Here is a 20,480-nt window from a genome sequence, read left to right as displayed (position 1 = left end):
TGTTATGCAGGAGTCAGAGGGTGTGGACTCCAGGGCAGCTCCCAGGAGGCTGGGATGGAGGGGTGTCGAGGGGTCTGGTCTCCAGAACTCCATACCTGAGCACAACGGGTCTATGAGGGAAGCCACAGTTTATCACCAACTACCTCAGGAGTCCCTCATCTGAAAGAAGAGGACATTATTATTGCTCGACTTTGGGGATATGAGAGTTCTTTAAGTTTTACTCATGTTGCTGAAAATGAAATTGCTATTGGGTTTCTGTCAGCAGGGGATGAGGTAAATAAAAGTTGCTCCTGAAGCAATCATGGTCCTTTCTGTCCTGGAGGGAAAGTAAACATCTGTTTGCTGGCGTAAGCTTCTCTAAGTCTTCTCACAATCAGGCAGGTTGTTTCTCTCACTGATCCTTTCTCTCTTTGCATAAGAATTTTTCATCTCCTCCGTCCAGACGAGTTTGAGATAGGTCCAGTTGGTTACTGCTTTTCTGGAAATCACGAAGCACCAATTCTGTTTCATCTATGTGTGGGGGGAAATAACCCAAATTGAGAAAATGGAAAAATACTGCTTCACAAAGTTTAGCTCAAAAGCTGCAATATTGAAGGTAGCTCCGAGGCAAGGTGCGGCTGCTGCTCCCAGGAACACAATGCGGTTGGCATGGACAAGGCCTGCCCTAGTCAAACAGAACATATAATGTCCTTGAAATGGGGAGCAGAGTGGTACGAAGGTATCATGGCTCGTCCCTGTTCTCAGGGATAGAAGAATGGCTGGCAAAGGGAACCGCACAGACGTCAAGAAAGACATATCGTGGCCCTCGCCTCAGCAATGGTGATGGATAGAGTCATTCACCTAGGCCATTTGAGCATGTCGATATTCAACAAGTTGCCAAGTGGCTCGCCTTTTGGGTGAACTTTGCTCATTATAATATCATTATAATACCAAAACACACCTCCATCCCGAAAGCTACCTGCCTCCAGGCTGCAACCACCCCTCACTGAGCATGTGCCCTGAATTTCTTCTCATCTATACCTTTAAATCAAAGCGAGGAAAGTTTGGACCAGTCCTGGCAAAGATACGCTTGACTAGAGTCACTCAAGCCTCATCAAAAAAGTATGAAAATGGCTTAAGAGAAGGGGAGTGTGGGGCGAAGACCTCCATTGGAACGTCTGGGACCAGTTGACGGGCTGGACCTCTCTTCTCCCCCCCACTGGGGATGCCTATTGGGTAGGAGCTCTGTGTTATGCGCATTTACTTACTAACACCTTGCCAGCTAGTTAGTATTATCACTGATCAGTTCTGGTTTTATATTATTCTAAATCAAATCTGTTTTTGTAGTCAGTCCCTATCACCGGTTATCTTCGAATCCGTATTCTGTCACAAGCACATGTAATAAAATTTATATAAATGTAAGTTTCCAGAAACTTCATAATTGTTACAGAGAGTATAAGGGATTTGACTCATTGTGCTGCCCGTTGGGTCCCTGAATAGGTCAGGCAAACACCGTCCGACTTAGTGGGCTGCCCAGGGGGGGCAGGCGGGTCGTGTACAAGGGTCTTGTCTTTCTTGGGAAGCCGGTAGACTGGTCAAACTGCTCCCTGACCTCTGTTGACCTGACCTTGTGTCATAACATGACAATGTGAAAGAAAAAGTGACTGGAACTGAATTTCATTCCCTCTTCACTGCATTCCTTGTGTGCACTTGCAAAGCAGGGAAGCAAGATACACACATCTGATTACATTTATAGGTGTGATAACAGAGTCATGGCTAAACTTTTCTCCTCTTTCTGGGTAGAGAGCACCTTTCTATACTTTTACACAATAAATTATAAAATCTGTTTGTAGCCTTACATAGGCAAAGATTTACCAGGGACTGTTATTTGCCTGTTATTGCTGGCTGGATCAGCATGTATTTTTGCATAAAGTAATGAGACTGTAGATGCAAACCACTCATTTTTACTGCTCCAACCCCATGTCTCTCATATCTCCCATATACCGATATGAAATTACTATTTTACAGAAGAAAGTGTATTTTGTTCTCTGCTAAAACACCCTTGGTGGTTTGCTAACTTTTTGCCATATGATTACAACCTACAGAGATAAATATTCATTTCATAACTTGGAATTCATATCAAATATTCTGTATAAATGTTGAACCAAAAAAAACCCTCCTCTGCATGTTTCAGAACATAACATAAAAGAAAATTATAACAATAATGCAAAAGAAGAAATATAATGTTTCATTCAAGGCTGTATGATCAAGTGGCATTTTATAGATGAGATTTCATTCTGTTTGAGCAGACAATGAACGTTTGTGAAATTTTCACTAGACTTGACAATGCAGCCATTTTGACAGAGAACAGCAGAGGTAATTAGAGAAAAGAGTTAAAATACTGAAAGCAAATACTATTGTAAAAAAACCCACTCATTACTATAGTGAATGCAAAGCTAAGACACTACTAAATGGCACTGCAGAGGTGTTTTGAAATCATAGAATTAATTTGTAAAAAATTATTCCCACTGGAAACTGTATTTTAAGACAGAAAACTTGAAATGTTAAGTCAGGAGCAGTTCAACATTTCTTTGAGAACTACTTTGCATTGCATGCAAGCTGAGGTTCAAGATCCAATAAAAGATCTGAAATGTGAGCTACAATGGAAACATTTAATTTCCCTTTTGAACAGTCTTAACTATGGCAGATAATTTTTCATAGGTTCTTGAAGCAACAGATATTTTAGCATCAGAAAGTCATTTCTTATTAAAAGGGCAGTTAGTTTTCTCTGCTATGTGAGACCAAAATCAAGAGACAGCATTCTACAAACAAATCGCTGGATAAGTCTAAGCTATATAGAGATATATAGACTTTTCCCATCTATAATATACAGGGATAGCTGAAGTACTATCCTTATCTATTAGATTCACAAGAAAGAGAAATTTATCACAAATACCAGTGATGAAAGATGAATGTAGTTCAAAGGATTTCTATTTACTTCCAAGTAATTGATTTTCCAAGGTTCAATATTTGATCAAATTTGATGAGAAAATAAAAAATCATTTAAATTCTTGAAATTGTAATAATTTTATATTAAAGAGAATCTTAGACTGAAGTTCTGTTCCAAAAACAAGCAGCTAATTTCAGCAATGAAATAGGTTGCTTATATTGCTAACAGGTAGTCAGGCGTGATTAGATAGCTCCAGGCATGAGGGTAAAGAGCACAAGAGCCCAGGTGATGTTTCCTTGGTCTCACTAGTGGAGGGAAAATGCTTGTGAAGGAACAAATGGTCCTGCAAATCAATACCTAGTTGTGCAACTGATGTCATAAACAAGGATTTGTTTTTAAGAAACACAGGATCCTTTTTGAGGATTGAGGACTGCTAGGGAGAGGTGGGATCCACCTGGCAAAGTAGGGTAAGAGAGTGTTTGTCAACAGGTTGGTCAACCTGGTGAGATGAGCTTTAAACTAGAAATGATGAGGAATGAAAAGAACAGCCCACAATGAAGGGAGGTAGCAATGAACAAGAGTAGAAAGCAAAGGGTGCAAGGTGATGGGAACAAGGAACACCTCAGAATCAATAAAAAGGGTAAAGAGACACCAACTTAAAGAGTATGCTAAGGCCTTCAGCCTGAGGAAGAAGCAGGAGGAGCTAGAGCTTCACATGGAGTCACAAAACCACAACATTTTTGGAATAACTGAGACATGTTGGGGCAGCTTGCACAACTGGAGGGAGCAACGGGATGGATGCAAGCTCTTCAGGAAAGACAGGCAGCGAAGACAAGGAGGAGGGGTTGCCCTCTGTGTGAAGGAGCAGCTTGGATGTATGGAGCTCTATGGAATGGGTGTCCGGCTGGTGGACAGCCTGTGGGTCAGGAACAGAAGAGAGGCTGGTAAGGGAGATACCGTGGTGGGTTGTTGTTACAGACCTCCTGATCAGGGTTAAGAAGTGGACAGAGATTTCTCTAAGAAACTCAAGGATGTTTCTTGTCACAGACCTTGCATCTCATGGGGGACTTGAACATCCCAACCTCTGCTGGACAGTTAACAATGGGACATAATCAGTCAGTGAGATTTCTGATGGTTCTCAAGGGTAACTTCTCAATACAGGTACTGTCCTGGGGACAACCAGGGGTGATGCACAACTGGATTTCCTAGTCACAGGAAGAACTTGTTGGGCATTACCCGGATGTATCTGGATAATTATTGGCAGCCTTGTTAGTAGCGAACATGAAATCATATAGTTCAAGGTCCTGTGGGGAGTGAGGAAAGACAGTAGCAGCATGCAGATCCTGGATATCAGGAAAACTGACTGGCTTATCTAGGGAACTATCATGTGGGACCCCATTGGAGGCATCTCTGAAGGGTAGAAGAGCTCAGGAGACCGTTGGCTCTTTAAGGACATCATCTTCCACTCCAATACTCAAGAAAACAAGTAGACACATCAGCAGACTGGCTTCACTGACCTAGGAACTTGTGAAGGAGTTTCAGTGCAAAAAGGCAGCCTTTGTAGGTGGAAGAAACATAGCCCAGGAATGCAGGGATGGTGTTGGGAAAGCCAAAACTCAGCTGGAATTGAGACTTGCAAGGGACATCAAGGGGAACAAGGAAGAGGAACTTCTGCTACATTAGCACTACAAGGCTCAACAAGGGAAACATGGGACCATTGCTGAACGGGAAGGTGATTTAGTGAGAGCAGAGATGGGCAAGACTGAGGTACTCAGTGCTTTCTCTGCCTCAGTCTTCACTGATGAGATCTCCCAGGCATCCATGCTCAAAGTGTTTAAGAGGGACCATCAAGCAGGAGCACAGTTTGCACACAGAGAGATTGTTTCGATCTCCGTCTGGGAGGGTTTCAAGGCCTGACTGGAAAAAGCCCTGAGCAACCTGGTCTGACCCCATAGCTGACCCTGGTCGGAGTGAGAGACTAAACTAGAGGTGTCTTCCCACTTGAATTATCCAATGATCCTACAATTTGTTGAAAAACGACTTGCACAGATTGATCATTAAAGTCAGTTCACTCAGCCAAACCAAATGCCACCTGTTTAACAAAGAGGTGAAGCTGATGGAAATACGGGTCATGGTTTCAGTTTTCTATACCATGACTCAAATCCACAGTAAAACTCACTGGTCAATTGGTATACGACTTGACATATATACAAGTAAGAAACCTTTGTTTCAGAGTTTACAGAAGTCATGAAATAATTAATTTGAAGAAACATAGAGAAAATATCCTTATTTGGAACTTCTACAAACCTGTATTAAATTAAATTAATTAAAACATCAAAGAGACAAATAAGTATTTTTTTATAAGGTCTGCTATTAATAAAGTCAGGTCTAACTTTCACTTCATTTGTCAATGGAATTCTTTAATTTTTGGAAGAGTGAAGAGATAGGAAAAGTTGAACAATAAAACCTCTTTATGATTCGTGTTTGTCAGTATGAGCTAAAATAGTTTTCTGAGGATCTTTTTGGTATTTTATTTCTGAAAGTGTTCAGGAAGTTGATAGAATGTAGTGTAGCCTGTGTAAATTCAAGTCCAATTCTGGACTATGTCTTCTTGCCTTCTGAATTTTATCTCAGCCTTTTGAAAAAAGCTTTGCCACTTTAGACGGATTTTTTTGGTATCTGACGATCAGTCATTTGCTGTCATTTGGAAACCCTAGAGCCAGCCTGTCTTTAAAGGGAAATGCACAACGATGCCATGTTGTGAATGAATAACTAGGCAAACAAAAATGAGGACTGAATGTGTGTGTAGTTCCGTCCTTGCTCACCAGACCATCCCTACTCACCAGATGGCCCTGACACACCTGAGTTCACCTTTGCTAAGGGTGCCCTTAGTCTCCCCTCAAGTGACTTGATGCAACAGCACACAAGTGGAGACTGTCACTGATACTGTCTTTACACAACACTTTCTGACTTCTCATCAGTTCACAGTGGTGCCAGTGACTGAGAAAACCTAGAAACAGGCCATTTTCTTGGGAAGGAGTGTACATAATGTTGTTAGCTTCTTAGGTCTTGAATGGTTTTCCTTTCCATACGGTTCTTTTTTTAGCCAGCACCATATTGTTCTTGGGAAGGTATAATTTCACCAGCAATACTTAGCTAGCCCTCTCCAGTAAAACAAGAGCCATTACAGTAAGAGGAAAGGTGACTGGAGTTTTGGCAAATGTTTCAGAGGTTTAAATGAAAAGAAATGTTCGGCAAACCACTCAGGAATCATGTTCTTTCCATGCAACCCACAAGAAGAAAACATCAAAATAAAACTACATAGACTAAAATGATACACCATTTTTTTTCTTGGTTTCATTCTCTGGCTTATGGACAAAACACAGCTGTTTCTGAGATGCTAAACAATAGGCAGTTTTGTTATAACTAAATATATCCCAGATGGGAGTGTCTCCATGCACAAAATCCCACACTTGCTGCGTGGTTTTGTAAGGACTTCTTTTAGAAATGCTGTTATTTCAGAAGGGTTTATCACTCGGCTGTACAGCAGCTCCCTGCCTCCCTCAAAATTAGGTGCAACTCATCAATGCACCAATGCACCCACCGCCTTGTTCTTGCAGCCCCACGAGTCTCAAAAAACTGTGTACGGCTGGGGACTTTGCTTAGCTACATTGCAGCACAAAGTCCTCTGTCTACTCTGAAAATCGTAACAGAGTAGAACTTTGGCAGATGCTGTGTAATTAAAATGTTCAACAGGGCTAAAAGACTAATTATTTTGATCTTTAATAAAATAATACAAATCTTGAATATGAAGAAACTTTCAAGCTAGACAACACCTAAAATAAATGAGCTGACTAGTTCATCCCAACAAATGTTCAGTTTACACGGAACACGTAGCTACTTTTCTAGAAAATTACTATATGCCTTCTAGGAAGAATCGTCTGTCTGAACAATAGACAGCTCGCAACACACTAAGAAGACGCAAGTTTGAGAAATGAAAACATAAAACATAAAACCAGAGTCCACCACCAGGTGGCAAAATAGTGTTTTCAATTGGGTTCACTGACGCTAGTTTTGGAAACCTTGCTTGCCCACACAGGGATGGTTAGAAATAAATAGTGCATCGTAATGTTGCAGCATGTTTCCATTTGCTGGAAAACTGCCATCGGTCTGTAGCCTTACTTCCCACTGTTAACTGATAGGATTTCTCTTACCACATAGCTAGTCTTTGGCAGAAATCAATAGCCAGTGTCTGCTCATTCGCATGCCCAGCTTTCCAGTTTTATTTCCATCTGACATAACAAGACTGATGAGACAGCTGGTACTAATCACTCACAGCCATGGGCCTGCAGACAATAAGTCTTTCTTACATTTTGTCTCATCTTGGACAGTATAAAATAGGAACCACTCTGACCTCAGTAGAATTATGCAAGTATGAAACAGGTGAGATGGAGAGGAGAGTCAGATTGTGTTCGTAGGTAAAGCCTAGGTAAGGTTTTAAAGATGCTGTGAAACAAAATATAAAAAGTTTTGGTACTAACAGAAAACGCAGATTTCCTCTATAAACTGGGATGAGATGCGGTGCTTTGAGCTCCTGAGCAGCCCCACCTCTGTGGGCTCTGAAGCATCCAGCACTCCACAGAAACAGGCCTGCAATGTGCAAAGTGTGCAAACACCACACTGCAGGAAAGTGATAAAACAACTGCAGTTAAAATCTAATGAAAAAAAATCGTCATGGGACATCCTTGAATAATGTTAAAGCCATGGGACTTACCACTGCTTATTACTCTTTCCTCTTGGCTTCTAGTTGCTGTGACGATGGAATAACGCCTTCTCTGCAGGCTGTTGTCCAGCCAACACCAGTATGTTCCCATCTACTCCTTTGCACTTCACGTTTGTCTGTTTTCTTCTTCTGTCTGTATTGGTCTAGAATCACTCCTGTATGTGTTTCAAAAACTAAATTTGCCCTTATAAACCTGCCTCAGCTGCCGAGCACCTGGCTTTCTAAAGAATTACCAGGATTTAATAGATCTGTAGACTGCAAAATAACCTGCAAAGAGAAAACTGTACTAAAACCATTGCAAATCAAACAGAGGCCAAGCACAGCTTTCTTTGCCTCTGAACATTTTTTTAATTCCCCAGGAAGTTGGTATGTAAAGAAAATAGCAGGATTTGAGTTTGCTCCAGTCTACGTGACTTTCCCTGCCTGTTGGTGAGATTATGGGCATGCAGCAGTTGGTACTAACCAGGCCTGGTCCCAAAGGCAGCTTCAGTCTCAGGCAGTAAAACCCCTCTGACATCTCATCTAAGTGATTTCCATTCTGCTGTACCCTGTCAAATCCACACGGTGTGCTCAAATGAGAAAATAAAATGAAGAGCATGCTTTAAATATGCTGTGGTGCCAATGGGCATCCCCCAAGAAATACCCTCAGCTCTGCACTGCAGCCTTCCCAGTGACTTCCTCTTGGCCCCGTGTACGCACAGCCAGGGTCACATCCCATGTGTATTTCATGAAGCCATGAAATTAGGTCATTAATGGGTAGACAAGTGTAAATGCTGAAAATCAGCCATATGAAATCAAGGTGGACTGGCTGGAAAATGGGAAAAAAAAAAACCTGCTGTAAACACTTCTTCTGTACCTACTGATTCAAATCAATTATTGAAAGACTATGATTTTGCAAATTCTCACCAAGATGTCGTAATTACATTGTTGGCTGACATCTGTGCTTTTTGTTTGTATTATGAATTTTGCATAACGATATTTTAATTAATATTTGATTTTGTAATTATAGTCTTCAGGGAAAAATTCACTTTCTATGTACAATAGAAGACAGTTGCTGTTTTGGAGTGAGGACCGTATATTAGACTGAGGCTGTATATTCTGTTACTGACCAGCAGGTATGATACATTGTCCATATTTTAATTTTAGGTAAAGCCTCATTCACAGAACATTTTAAATTAAACATTAATGAATCCAAAGATAACGCTCAACAATTTTCTTTCTGTTTTTCTTTTCTTGTATTTCTGGGTTCAAATATGAAGCTTAAATATACATTTATACAGCAGAGAGGCAAGACCCATATTTGGTCTTCTTGTGAAGAAAAGTCAGAGGACAGGACATAGATGATTAACAATCAGTTTCTGGTTTGACAAATGCATGTCATTTTTGCAGAAATACAAGCAATGCTATGGAGTTCATGATTCAAATTCAACATACATCCAAAACTCTTTCCAAGGAGACAACGAGAGTTTACACAATTGTGGCATGGTAGGTAAATTATTTTCAGCATATCTGCCACACTTGCCAGTATATTTGTGCCAGTAGATTTCTGAGGAACAAACTGGAAAACAGTTCGAACATTGATAAAACTTAACTAGCCCCAGGCAGAATGTGTCCCAGGAATAGAGGAACTGACATTATTTGTGGAGAACTCACATTACAGAAAATCAAGGGAATAAGGGTGCAGTAAAGACTGCACTGATAGATGCAGAGCTAAATCAGTCAATGTTATTGTATATAATTAGGCTAAAAAGTCACATTTGTAATCTAGTAGAAAACCCTTTCAATTGGGAAATGCTAATGGAGAGTCTGTTCTCCCTTGAGTGGGCATACTGAATAAAGACTATTTTTTTAAATGTTTTGAATATGAAAATGTAAATGAGATAAAATACTGACCTTCCTAAAAGCAATATTCACTACATTATGACTTAGCCTGATATTTTTCTTTTTCTTCTAATCCAAATCAGGCAATATCTTTATAAATGCTGGAGATCGAAAATGCAGGTTCATTCTTATTTAGCATCCGGCCTAACATCAGCTGACCTCTTGGCATCAGCAGAACATGTGTGTTACGCTGAAATTAGGTTAATAACAGAAAACAGTGGTTGCGATATACTCTGGACACTTCACTGTCTGATACAGTGCACCTTGGTTCTCACTAGGTGATTTTTGTAGAAGTTAGATCTGAGTTTTAGCCCTTTGTCAGAGCAGGTCTACAGAACCCAGGCACAATTTATCTGCCAGTGGTCACCAGAGCCTCAGAAGCAACAAGGTTCCAACTCCTGCTGCCAAAACCGGAACTGTCAGGCTGACAGCAACCATAAGCAGTTTTGAGCAAAACCAATTTTTACAAAGCTGGTCAGAGAGAGTAAGAAAGAATCCTGAAGTCACAAATCCAGTAAGCAGCAGAGCTGAGACCCAGGTATAACCAGTTCACAGCAGCCTGAAAGCTTCCCCTTCGGCTGTACTGCGTTCTGTGCGTGCCATAATGCGTCACATTCGGGCACAGTAGTGGACAGCTTGGTGTCCCTTCTAACAGCACATCAGCTAGTACAGACTTCCTGCGCTGCCCAAGAGTGATTCATGGTCTGAATTATCACAACCAATCATTTTAATAGATATACTCCTGTTTAGAGCTAAATGCGTATAGCTAATGTAACACTGCATGTGAAGACAAAATATCGTCCCTTAGTGTTTTACTAAACAGTCGAATGCTTTCAAAAATTGAAATGTCCAAATATGTGATATTGCACCATTTCATAGTTATTTTGGAGTGAGCATTCCAGTAGAATTTAATATTTATTCATTTAAAATAAGTCAAATTTATACTTAGGTGCACCACAGCCACAGCGTTTCTTACAAAATTGATAAAAATCATAAGCTATGGCAGCTGTTGATTTGTCCTGAACAGCAAGGTCACATGCAGAACCTTTTGCTGATCATGTTAGTTTACTGTAAACCCAACACACCTTTCAGACCACACCTTGTCCACACAGTTTTTATGATGGTGTTTGGGCTGTAGCCTGTTACAACACGATGTTTGGATTCCTCGTCCCTGTGACAGATGGGGACCATTATCAAAAGAATAAATGCTAACTGAGATACTTGGGATGAAAACTAGCAGAAGAATTTGATCTAGTCACACACTTCTGTATTAATTAGAACTGCTCTGAGCACATCAGTTTTTTTATAGAGCTTGCCAAATGTGATTTGTTTGACCAGCCTATTTTACTTTTATAGAGGAAGTCAATGACCTATAATTATAATGCACGAGAAAGGAAAGTCTAGCAGTCTTGAATTTTCCATTCTACTGTTGGTAGCATTCCAGGCACTGCTTAGACTTTCGGTACAAACATACAGATGTGACACAAACTTTACAACATCCACAGTCTGATACATTGGGCATCTTGAATTTCTTTTATTTCTTCCATAGTTTGCTTGTGGAGCTGGTACTCCCTGAAATCACAGACCTATGCACTCACATGCATTCACATGAACCCCAAAAGTCTGATCCCTGGCCGTCCCACAGCTGCAGTCTGCACATTGCCACAGTTCTGGTGCAGACCTAGAGAGTTCACACAGCCTCATCTGGGAAGTCTCAGGATTCAACCGTGCCTCCTGCTCTAAGCCCTGGCAGCTCATACTGTTCTTTGATGATACATGAAAACATGGGATTGAGTCAGCTACTCTGGCTGCATTAATAGTTTTCATGCTATTTCAGATGAGCAGTGAGGTGCAATCAGCACTCCATTCATTTCTCTGAGAACTCCTTTTCCTCCCTGTGGGGCCATAAGCTTGAAGAATGCAGTTACAACATAACAAACACTATGCTTTAAATTTAAAACCCGTATGTATATATGCTGCATGTAAGCACTTAGTTCGTAGAAGAAACACAACCTTTTCTAACCAGTAAAGCCGAAACATTTCTTTAGGCATGCCGTCAAAATCATCCATTTGAACTAGTGTCAGCCACTGTTAGAAGCTACACAATATGCCAGTTGTTTCCATTTGATAGTTTACTGTGGACTATAAATAAGAATGCACAAAAGAAGAAAAGAAGCAATTGTGTTTCATCTTGGATAGTTAAATGGAGTGAATTATTTCTGTTTTCAGGTTTCTCTGTACCCTTTTTACATTATGGAATTATTTTTCCCAAAGCTTTCCAACTAAATACATACCTCCAAAATCCCAGTTGGCATAAATCAGTATTGCTGTACTTACACTAGTGGAATTCTATTTATTTGTACAGTTGATAATTTGCTCACAGAGTAAATGTGTCTAGACATTGGCATCCATATTGTGATGCCATTAAAATATTCTAGAAGATTACCAGTGCATATAAATAAAACTACAAAATACTGTGCCATTAGCTAATTTTGAGGGTTTTTTTTCAGTGGAAACATAAGAATGTCAACACACGAGGTAATGTCTCCACTTCTGGTGTGTACCGTGGCATTTTGTAACACAGCTTCATTACACTACAAACTCATTTACAATACTTTACTACAATGACATGTGGATCTATTGTTTTACTACTTTTATTGTTTTACTTGTTAGCTTCTACGCAGTCCTGTATTTCAGCTTCCCTCACTGAAGTACCTTTTCGACCAATTTCCCTGTCATTCAGGTTAGGTGTGATTCCTGTCTAGAAGCTCTTATCATCTGAAAAGTGGCGCAATCTAGGCTAGTCATATAGGTTTCCTTTGTAGTCAGTGTAGACGAACTGATAAATCTAAGGGGTGAGTCAACTAATCCTAAAATGGTTGAATAGAATAGGAGACAAATTGTCTTTCAGAAGTTTCTATCTTTCCCTTTCTTAAATGGACGTAACATCGACTAGATAAATTGTTTAGATTAGATAATTAATTTCTAGATAGCTAAAATGAGAAGAAAAAAATCTTGACCAGTGGCGGGCACACAGTTTGGACATAGCTGATCTACCTTTAACTACTGTGGCAGCACAGATGCCAGCCAGCACTGTAAACCCATCGCAGGCAAAGAGAAGGCTAACTTGTGGCCAGTTCCACGGTGGTCTCTCTGGACTAGGAACAGGTCAAGTAACTGGGCACCAGTCATGTGCTGCTGTAGCATCTAGTGAGCCACCCAGGAGTAGAGGTCGGAGAGGTGGAAAGCGTAGGCTGAGACAGACAGGTGGTAGGCAGAGAACAGTGATAGCACTATTGCACGTCAGAGTTCACTGAACTGTGCATGTCTAGCTTTTATTGTCCTGGGGAAACGTGAGGATTCTTTCTATTTCTCTATATAGAGAATTCTACAATGCACGTTTACATCTGCTACATGTCAATATGTAGTAAAAGAAACTTTGAGTAATACAGGTCCTTTTGATATTTTTACATTAAAATGAAGAAGCAACAGCAGTGAGAATCCAAGCTTCCCGGTTACGATCCCTCCTATTTCTTTCTTTGCAACCTGCCCCACCCACTTGTCCTCTTCCGTCAACTCTGAGAGCAATTACAGTGAACAGCTCATGAGTTTCTCTGGTAAATAGTATTTGTTGGTGGTGTGATTTAGCCAGGCAGGCAGCTAAACACCGCACAGCCGTTTGCTCCCTCCTCCCCACCCCGCGATGGGATGGAGGAGAGAGTCAGAAAAAAAGGTAAAATTCATGGGCTGAGATAAAGACAGTTTAATAGGACAGAAAAGGAGGGGAAAATAATAATAGCGATAAAAGAAAATACAAAACAAGTGATACATGATGCAGCTGTTTACCACCGGCTGACCAATGCCCAGCCAGTCCCTGAGCAGCGGCCACCGTCCCTTGGCCAACTCCCCCCCAGTGTTACTGTTCACAGGGTTCAGAATATCCCTTTGGCCAGTTTGGGTCAGTTGTCCCAGCTGTTTTCCCTTTCCAGCTTCTTGTGCACCCGCAGCCTCCTCGCTGGCAGGGCAGTACGAGAAGCTGAAAAAGCCTTGGCTTAGCGTGAGCACCGCTCAGCAACAACTAAAACATCAGCGTGTTATTCTCATCCTAGATCCAAACCACAACACTATATCAGCTACTAGGAAGAAAACTAACTCTATCCCAGCTAAAACCAGGACAGTTGGGTCTAATTATGTTACTGCTGTCAGTGGTCACTGTAGTTTCTTTGCAGTAGGTTTTTGCATCTGCTATAGGAGGAAAAGTTAATGTATGTCAGCTTCTCAACTTCTACAGTTCACTGCCAGCCACATTTGGTTAGAAGGCATCAACAGGGAGAAAAATGAGCTGAACACAACCTTATAACCATAGCTCTGTCAGTTGTATTTGCAAATTATTAAAAAATTTGTATTATTTTATGGAAGGGTAATGAGGAACTGAAATGAACTTGGAGAACTCAGGCTATTTGTTAATGAAAAGGAAAAAGCTATTTTCTTGTGAATAACAGCAAAAAATAACAAAGTTGTCACACTGATAAGCTGCAGTTTGGGTGAATTACTTGGGACAGAAGAGATACATAGAATTTGAGGCTCTGGCAAAAAAACCCTCAACAACCCTTCAACCCTTCCATCCTCATCCTCCTCCCCACCCCTGCCAAAAAGACACTCCTCCTTTCCTGGAACGTGAGACATGGTCAGTGTCAGAATCAGAACCAGGTCATGAATCTGGGGAAAGGCAGCATAAAACTGCACAAGTTAGTGACTAAAAGCCATCTGATTCAAATGGGAAAAGTCACTCAAGGAAAAGTATTTATGATCTGGTTCTGCAACGAAAGATGTGAAGCCAGACCAGGTGCACAGAAAGACTATTGGAAGGCAGCGATTGCAGTCAGAGTTTTCCTTTCCCACCATTAAAATATTTCTGTTTTTCAATAGTAAATAATATACTGTGGACAGCTGCTATATACAGAATGGCAATACGGTAACAAAAATAGATTATACTTTGTTGTATTTGAGTCTAATTGACAGAAGAACAATGACGGGCATTTCTCTAGTATTTCGTAACTTGTTGAGAAGCAGAACTAATGAGGTTTTCTGGAATCAATAGTGGCAGTCAACAGCACTGGCCCCTTTTTTCGCACTAACCATGGTAACAGTGTTAAGTGTTGCCATTAACGTAACTCTATGTCACTTGCCATACTATGCATTATTTAATGACCTTTCTCAGATGTTTAATTGCTTTTTAAAATCAGCAGGTGATTTGTAAGATTGTTTGATTGTATCCCTTGGAGCTGGCTCATCATACCAGCCCAGCATATTGCTGTTTTTTAAGAGCACAGGAAGGAATGAACTGGCTAAATAAAGACAGCAAGTGTTCACACAATGCCCAGACTGGAAACTCAGAGGGATTTCATAGTAATCTGATGTTCAGGGAGTAAAATAATATAAATGACCAGTTCAAAGCCGTAGAAACAGCCACAGAGTTTAGTAAAAGGTCTTATGATTGTCTGTTACCTTCTCATTTTGAACAGATCATTTCCTGATGTTTTTCCCCAATTGATTCAATGGCTTTATCAGTTTTTAGTGACAGTATTTGATTTCTACATCCTCTTCAAAGTTTCAATATAAAATCAGAAGCTTTTTGTCAGACTTGGATGTCATCCCTCATTCCTTCTTTTCAGCTGTGACTGTTTATTTATTGAATTTATTCCACCTACCCTCCAGCTATTAGCTTTATATTGTCTCCATAGCAATCCCTCTCTTCTCCGCAGCATGGAAGCAGAAGGAGAGGCTTGGTAATTGTGATTTTAGATGCAAGGTGTCATTTGAATTCTTTCAGGAGCGCAAACAGCAGGGGATATGGCATTTCTGACACTTTTGGATAGCATCACTGTGTGCAGCATTTTTTCCATATTCATGTTTCATCAACCATTTGCAAATTTTCATTTAACTTGACTTACTTTAACACTGGCTTTGCTCACATTTTATAATCATTAACAATATGAGCTTAATAATACCACGTACTTCTCATCAGGCTGCTTTCCTGATGCAATTTTACATTTATACTACAAGTATTAAGAGGCCTTTGCAAATTATCCTTCCCATAATGTAGCGAGAAATGACTTGCTTAAACTCCCAAGAAAACAGGCAAATAAGACTCTTTCTCCCACAAACCTTTGCCATATCTTTTCTATCATTTTGGCTTTTTTTACAACAAACTAGTATTGTTAATACTAAGAAAGTTCACTTTCTCTCCACAGTCGACAACAGTATGCATCTTTTTCCTTGAATCATTCACAACTAAACCCATACTTATGAGAAAGAATACTTTTTTGTATGTGTACATTCAGAATGTCATCCAAGGGACTGGATGTTCTTTTCTGCTTCATCCAAGTTTTTGCTTCCATGTTCAGTCTCTGTGTACCAACAAAAATGGCACCCTACGTTTAGACTTTATGACAAAGAACTAAGCTGAGTAATATACACATGTACCACTGATTGCAATGTTGCTAGATAGAAGCTGAAATGTAGAAATTATATCTACGTCACCATGAAGCCTTTTTTATTTTGTATTACTACTTATAGAGTGAATTAAGTGCAGAGGGTTCTTTACAACACAGTGAACTTTAGGTTATGCCTTGGATAGTTTGCTGTCCACCATGAGCCTTAACTAAACAGTATGTAGGAACATGGCATGAGGAGCAGACAGGTTTATATATAATATTGAGTTGGAGCAACTAAGCCAAAGAGGGTTGACAGACAGAAAACTGATAGTAAAGATAGTCATATTTAATGTGGAAAAAGCAAGATGTGCCCCAAAATGGTCAGTGAAGTATAACATTTTCCAACCGATAAGAACCACAGGGGAAATTTAAATGAAGGCTAATGACCCAAAGTGAAGTTCAGACAGCATCATTAAGACCTACTTTTGAAAAACACAGCAAAGGGTACTGTGTTATTAACACTATACTTATTTCTCAAAGTCTATACAGGTTCATTAACCTAAACTAAATAAAAAGGATTAAATATTTGTAAGCTTGCAATTTTACTTTGACTTGAGGTAAAGAAAACTCACTATCAGATACTCTGTGCAGCAAGAATATTGTCTGAAGTTCACTCCAATTCTTTAAATATTAATTATAAATTCAGTGGGATCAAGGTAAGGGTCTAGGTAAGAATTTAATATCCTTTCTGTTGAAAAGTACTGCACTTTGAAGGAAACTTTGCTTTTCTGTCTATATCTTTCAGTTTATTGTCATTCAATTTCTACCAGATTTTATGATATTTAGGTGTATTACAGTTGGAAAGGCCAGTATTAATCAATGAGTATAGTAAACAGAATTAAAGAAGGAATGATTAATCTGTCACGCTTTTGACTATTTGTTGTCAATCAGCCCTTGATTGCTTTATGACTTTTTAATATGTTTTTGGCAATACACTGATTCAATACTTTCGTAATGGACACATTTCCTACTGTCAAGGACCTGTCATTCCAGAATTCTACGCTGATATGCAGAGATGGTGCACTGGTTCAGTTAAGGACCAGGTACCAGGGTACTGCCAAAAGATATTGCTCTACTTATTTATGTTGTTTCCCTTGCAGTCTATATATACAAGAGCCCACGAGGAGGATATGAACTTGGATAACTTGGAAGAGCAGAAAGAGGGTTTGGAAACAAGTTACTTTGAACAAGAAGATCAAATTACAGTTTATCTTTGCTGTTATTTAATAGTAAGGAAGATTCCATGAAAGATTTCAAGCTTAAATCTTTGCATATTTACTGTGTTAAGAGATGGAAGTATTTTGGAATAATTCCCTACCTGACTAGCCTTTGGAAAAAAAATCTGACGAAAAACACCCTCAAGAGATTAATTAGTAGCAAATTCAGGAGAATCACGTTGGTAACAGGCAGCGATTGACAACGTAAGTTATAAAAACATTTCTTATTAAACAACACTTGTTCAATGTTCGATATTGTTTTGAATCAAATTTAATTTTCACTCTTCTCAGATTCAGTCTTTTGTATATTTGTTCCCCAGATTGACAGCATGCATCTTGGCAAAAAGAAGTAGTAACTAAAACTAGCTAGTCTCAAAGCAGAAAAGACTGCATGACAAGTAGTAGAGTCCTTTTTTTAATGATTTAGCATTAAAAAAATGCTTCTTGAAAAAATTCACCACTGTAATTCAGTTTATACATATTAAAAGCAGGAACCTAAGGGCAGATATGGAAATCTCATTTTTAATGCAACTTACAATTCACTTCTTCGCTACAATAAAGTATCTTTGTGGATATAAGAAGGTTTAAGGAGGAAAAAAAAAGATTAGAGTAAATAATAAAATATTGTCTTTAGTCACACAAAATCAATGCCAGTTTGTATAAACAAACCAGTTACTAGCCTCAATTACAAAAAAATTTCCTCATTGATGTGCTTTTACATGATTGTCCGTTACAGTATTTTGGAATGTTTACTGGGGTACAGTAGGGGCCAGCTATTCTGAAAGAAGGGATACCACAAAAGGATCATTAATTTGAAATGATATTACAATTCCTGTATGTCAGTAATTAACATTCTTGGTCTCATCCTGGAAGTGAAAGAGAGAATGCAAAGGAAGACCATAAATTATCCTTAATATTAACAGAATTCTCCAGGCTACAGTCAAAGAATAGTAGTAGAGATAGCAAAGAAACTTGTGCTGCATCTCTTCTGCAGCAGATTTTGAGATACATAGATAGATAGATAGATAGATAGATAGATAGATAGATAGATAGATAGATAGATAAAAAAGGCTTTTTAGTGTACTTCATTTTTAGAGAGAGAGAGAGAGAGACATACATATACCTATTTGTAAAGCCTTTGGCTTTTACAATATAAATTAAATACACTGAAATGCCATAATTCCTTGTATTTTAAGATCTTATTATCATTGGGAGAAAAGAAAATTCACACTGCTGCAATGTGGTGTTTACTGGTGCAAGTGTATCTTTTCAGATATGTTGTTGATATTTTTCTGTGAAATTACTATTTTGGCACAAGAAAGAGCAAATAAGCATTAATGCAAAGTACTATGCAACATTTTTTGCAGTGGAAAAAGCAGGAAGAAAAGCAGAGGTGGCAGCACACTAGCAGGGAGATAAATTATTTGGATTTGTGAATTCTGGAATTCAGCTCTGTAACTAAATTAGTCTACAGTTATTTTAGAGGCATAGTAAAATATTTCTAAATAAAAATATATGTATTCTCTATAGATCAAAAACATATATGATCACTAACATGTAGTTTCACAAACCATTTACAATATATTAGAGATGTTTTTGCAAACAGGTGTGGCAAAGTTTGAAGACCTCCCAGATTTCTTATTTCAGCCCTTTCCAATCTTCCTATTAGTATTTGGCTTTCAGACTACAAATAAATATTTCTAAATTTGAATATTATTATTTAGAAAATTGATCCACATACAGAAAATGAAAGCTTTTTTTCTGTCTTCTTTTTAGATTTCAACGTCATTAAACGTGATTCTCGTTTTGCACAATGCTGAACATTTCTGTGTTGGCTGATCATGACCCATCTGCATTATGTAACTGTCAAAAGCCTGTCTTGGCCTTGGATCATGTTGAAAGCAACTATTGTACAGAGGGTCACTTGCCATTTTTATGTAATTGTCCAGAGAATGTCCTAGTTCACATTTAAATGACTCTATGATACAAAATTTCTCCCAGCACTCAATCAGGCTTTTGTCTTGCTCTGAATAGATCCTATTAAAAAGCAGAAATGTATGAATAGAGAGAGACCCCACTGCCTGCTTCAGCCCACTAGAAACTGAACATGCTTGTGAACAAACAATATATAGACATATATAAAGAGGAAGTTAAAATGAAAAAGTTTGGTGCGAAAAATAACATTTGTATTTGGATGGGGTGGGCTGGTGTGGCCAAGTCAGTACTGCAACACCTTTTCCTGAGAAAACTGCCATGTTTGTATGATGCCTTTATTGTTCCTTGTCCCCGAAATGTGGGCTGTTTGCCCCGTTATCATGGCCTTAAATAGGGCATAGCCTGATCAACGTTCATTACTGTTTTGCACTGCGGACACTAGTAGAGGGTGTTAAGGTCACACAGGCACTTTCGAATCATGCCGAGGAGCTGGAGGAGCTGGGGAGCCAATTCTGGAGTTCAGGCAGGGTGCTGCAGCCCCCAACCTTAGAAGCCTTTGTTGAAGCACAGTATTGCAAAGTGGTTTTCTTGCACGGCCCTGTTAGCTCAGAAATTGCCACACTCCTGACCCAGCCGCAGGCATTCCCTGTGTAAAACCACCTCTCCATCAGTGCTGGTCACGGTGTCCTTTGTCTCTGTAATCTCCACAGTCAAGTCACATATTCGCATCACATGTTCACCCATGATGCCGTAACGGGAAAGCACCATCTCTTCTCTCCCCATTTCTCATTTTCCTATTTGTCAATCACATGTACTGTCCTGTTTAGGTATCAGGCGAGAGACTGAAGAGTGGGACTACTCTGCAAATAATATAACTACAAAGGTGATTTTTAAATGTCAGCTCTTTCCTGCCAGTCACCAAGTTCTGAAACTAAGTACAAATCAAAATTCAGCAGCCAGATTCAGTAAAAGGCTAGGTAAACCTGGCAGATAGACCTGTATTGCATACTTATGTGCCCATATTTCTCTTTTCCAATGGCTTTTAGGGGATTTTTAATCAGTAACACAAATCAGGTTTTGAACTCTAACTGTAAGGCCAAGCAGCCGTGAGCCATGAGCTAAAAAGGAGTTCAAAGGAACATGAAAGTTCCCCGGTATCTCCATGATGTTTCACAATGTATTAAAAGGTTCCTTTTATTCAAATTACAGAATTCTGTATCCCAGCTATCTGTGGCAAG

Source organism: Tauraco erythrolophus, chromosome 4 (assembly GCF_009769465.1).
Source record: "Tauraco erythrolophus isolate bTauEry1 chromosome 4, bTauEry1.pri, whole genome shotgun sequence".
Classification (NCBI taxonomy): Eukaryota; Metazoa; Chordata; class Aves; order Musophagiformes; family Musophagidae; genus Tauraco; species Tauraco erythrolophus.
Note: the sequence above shows the minus strand (reverse complement) of the source record.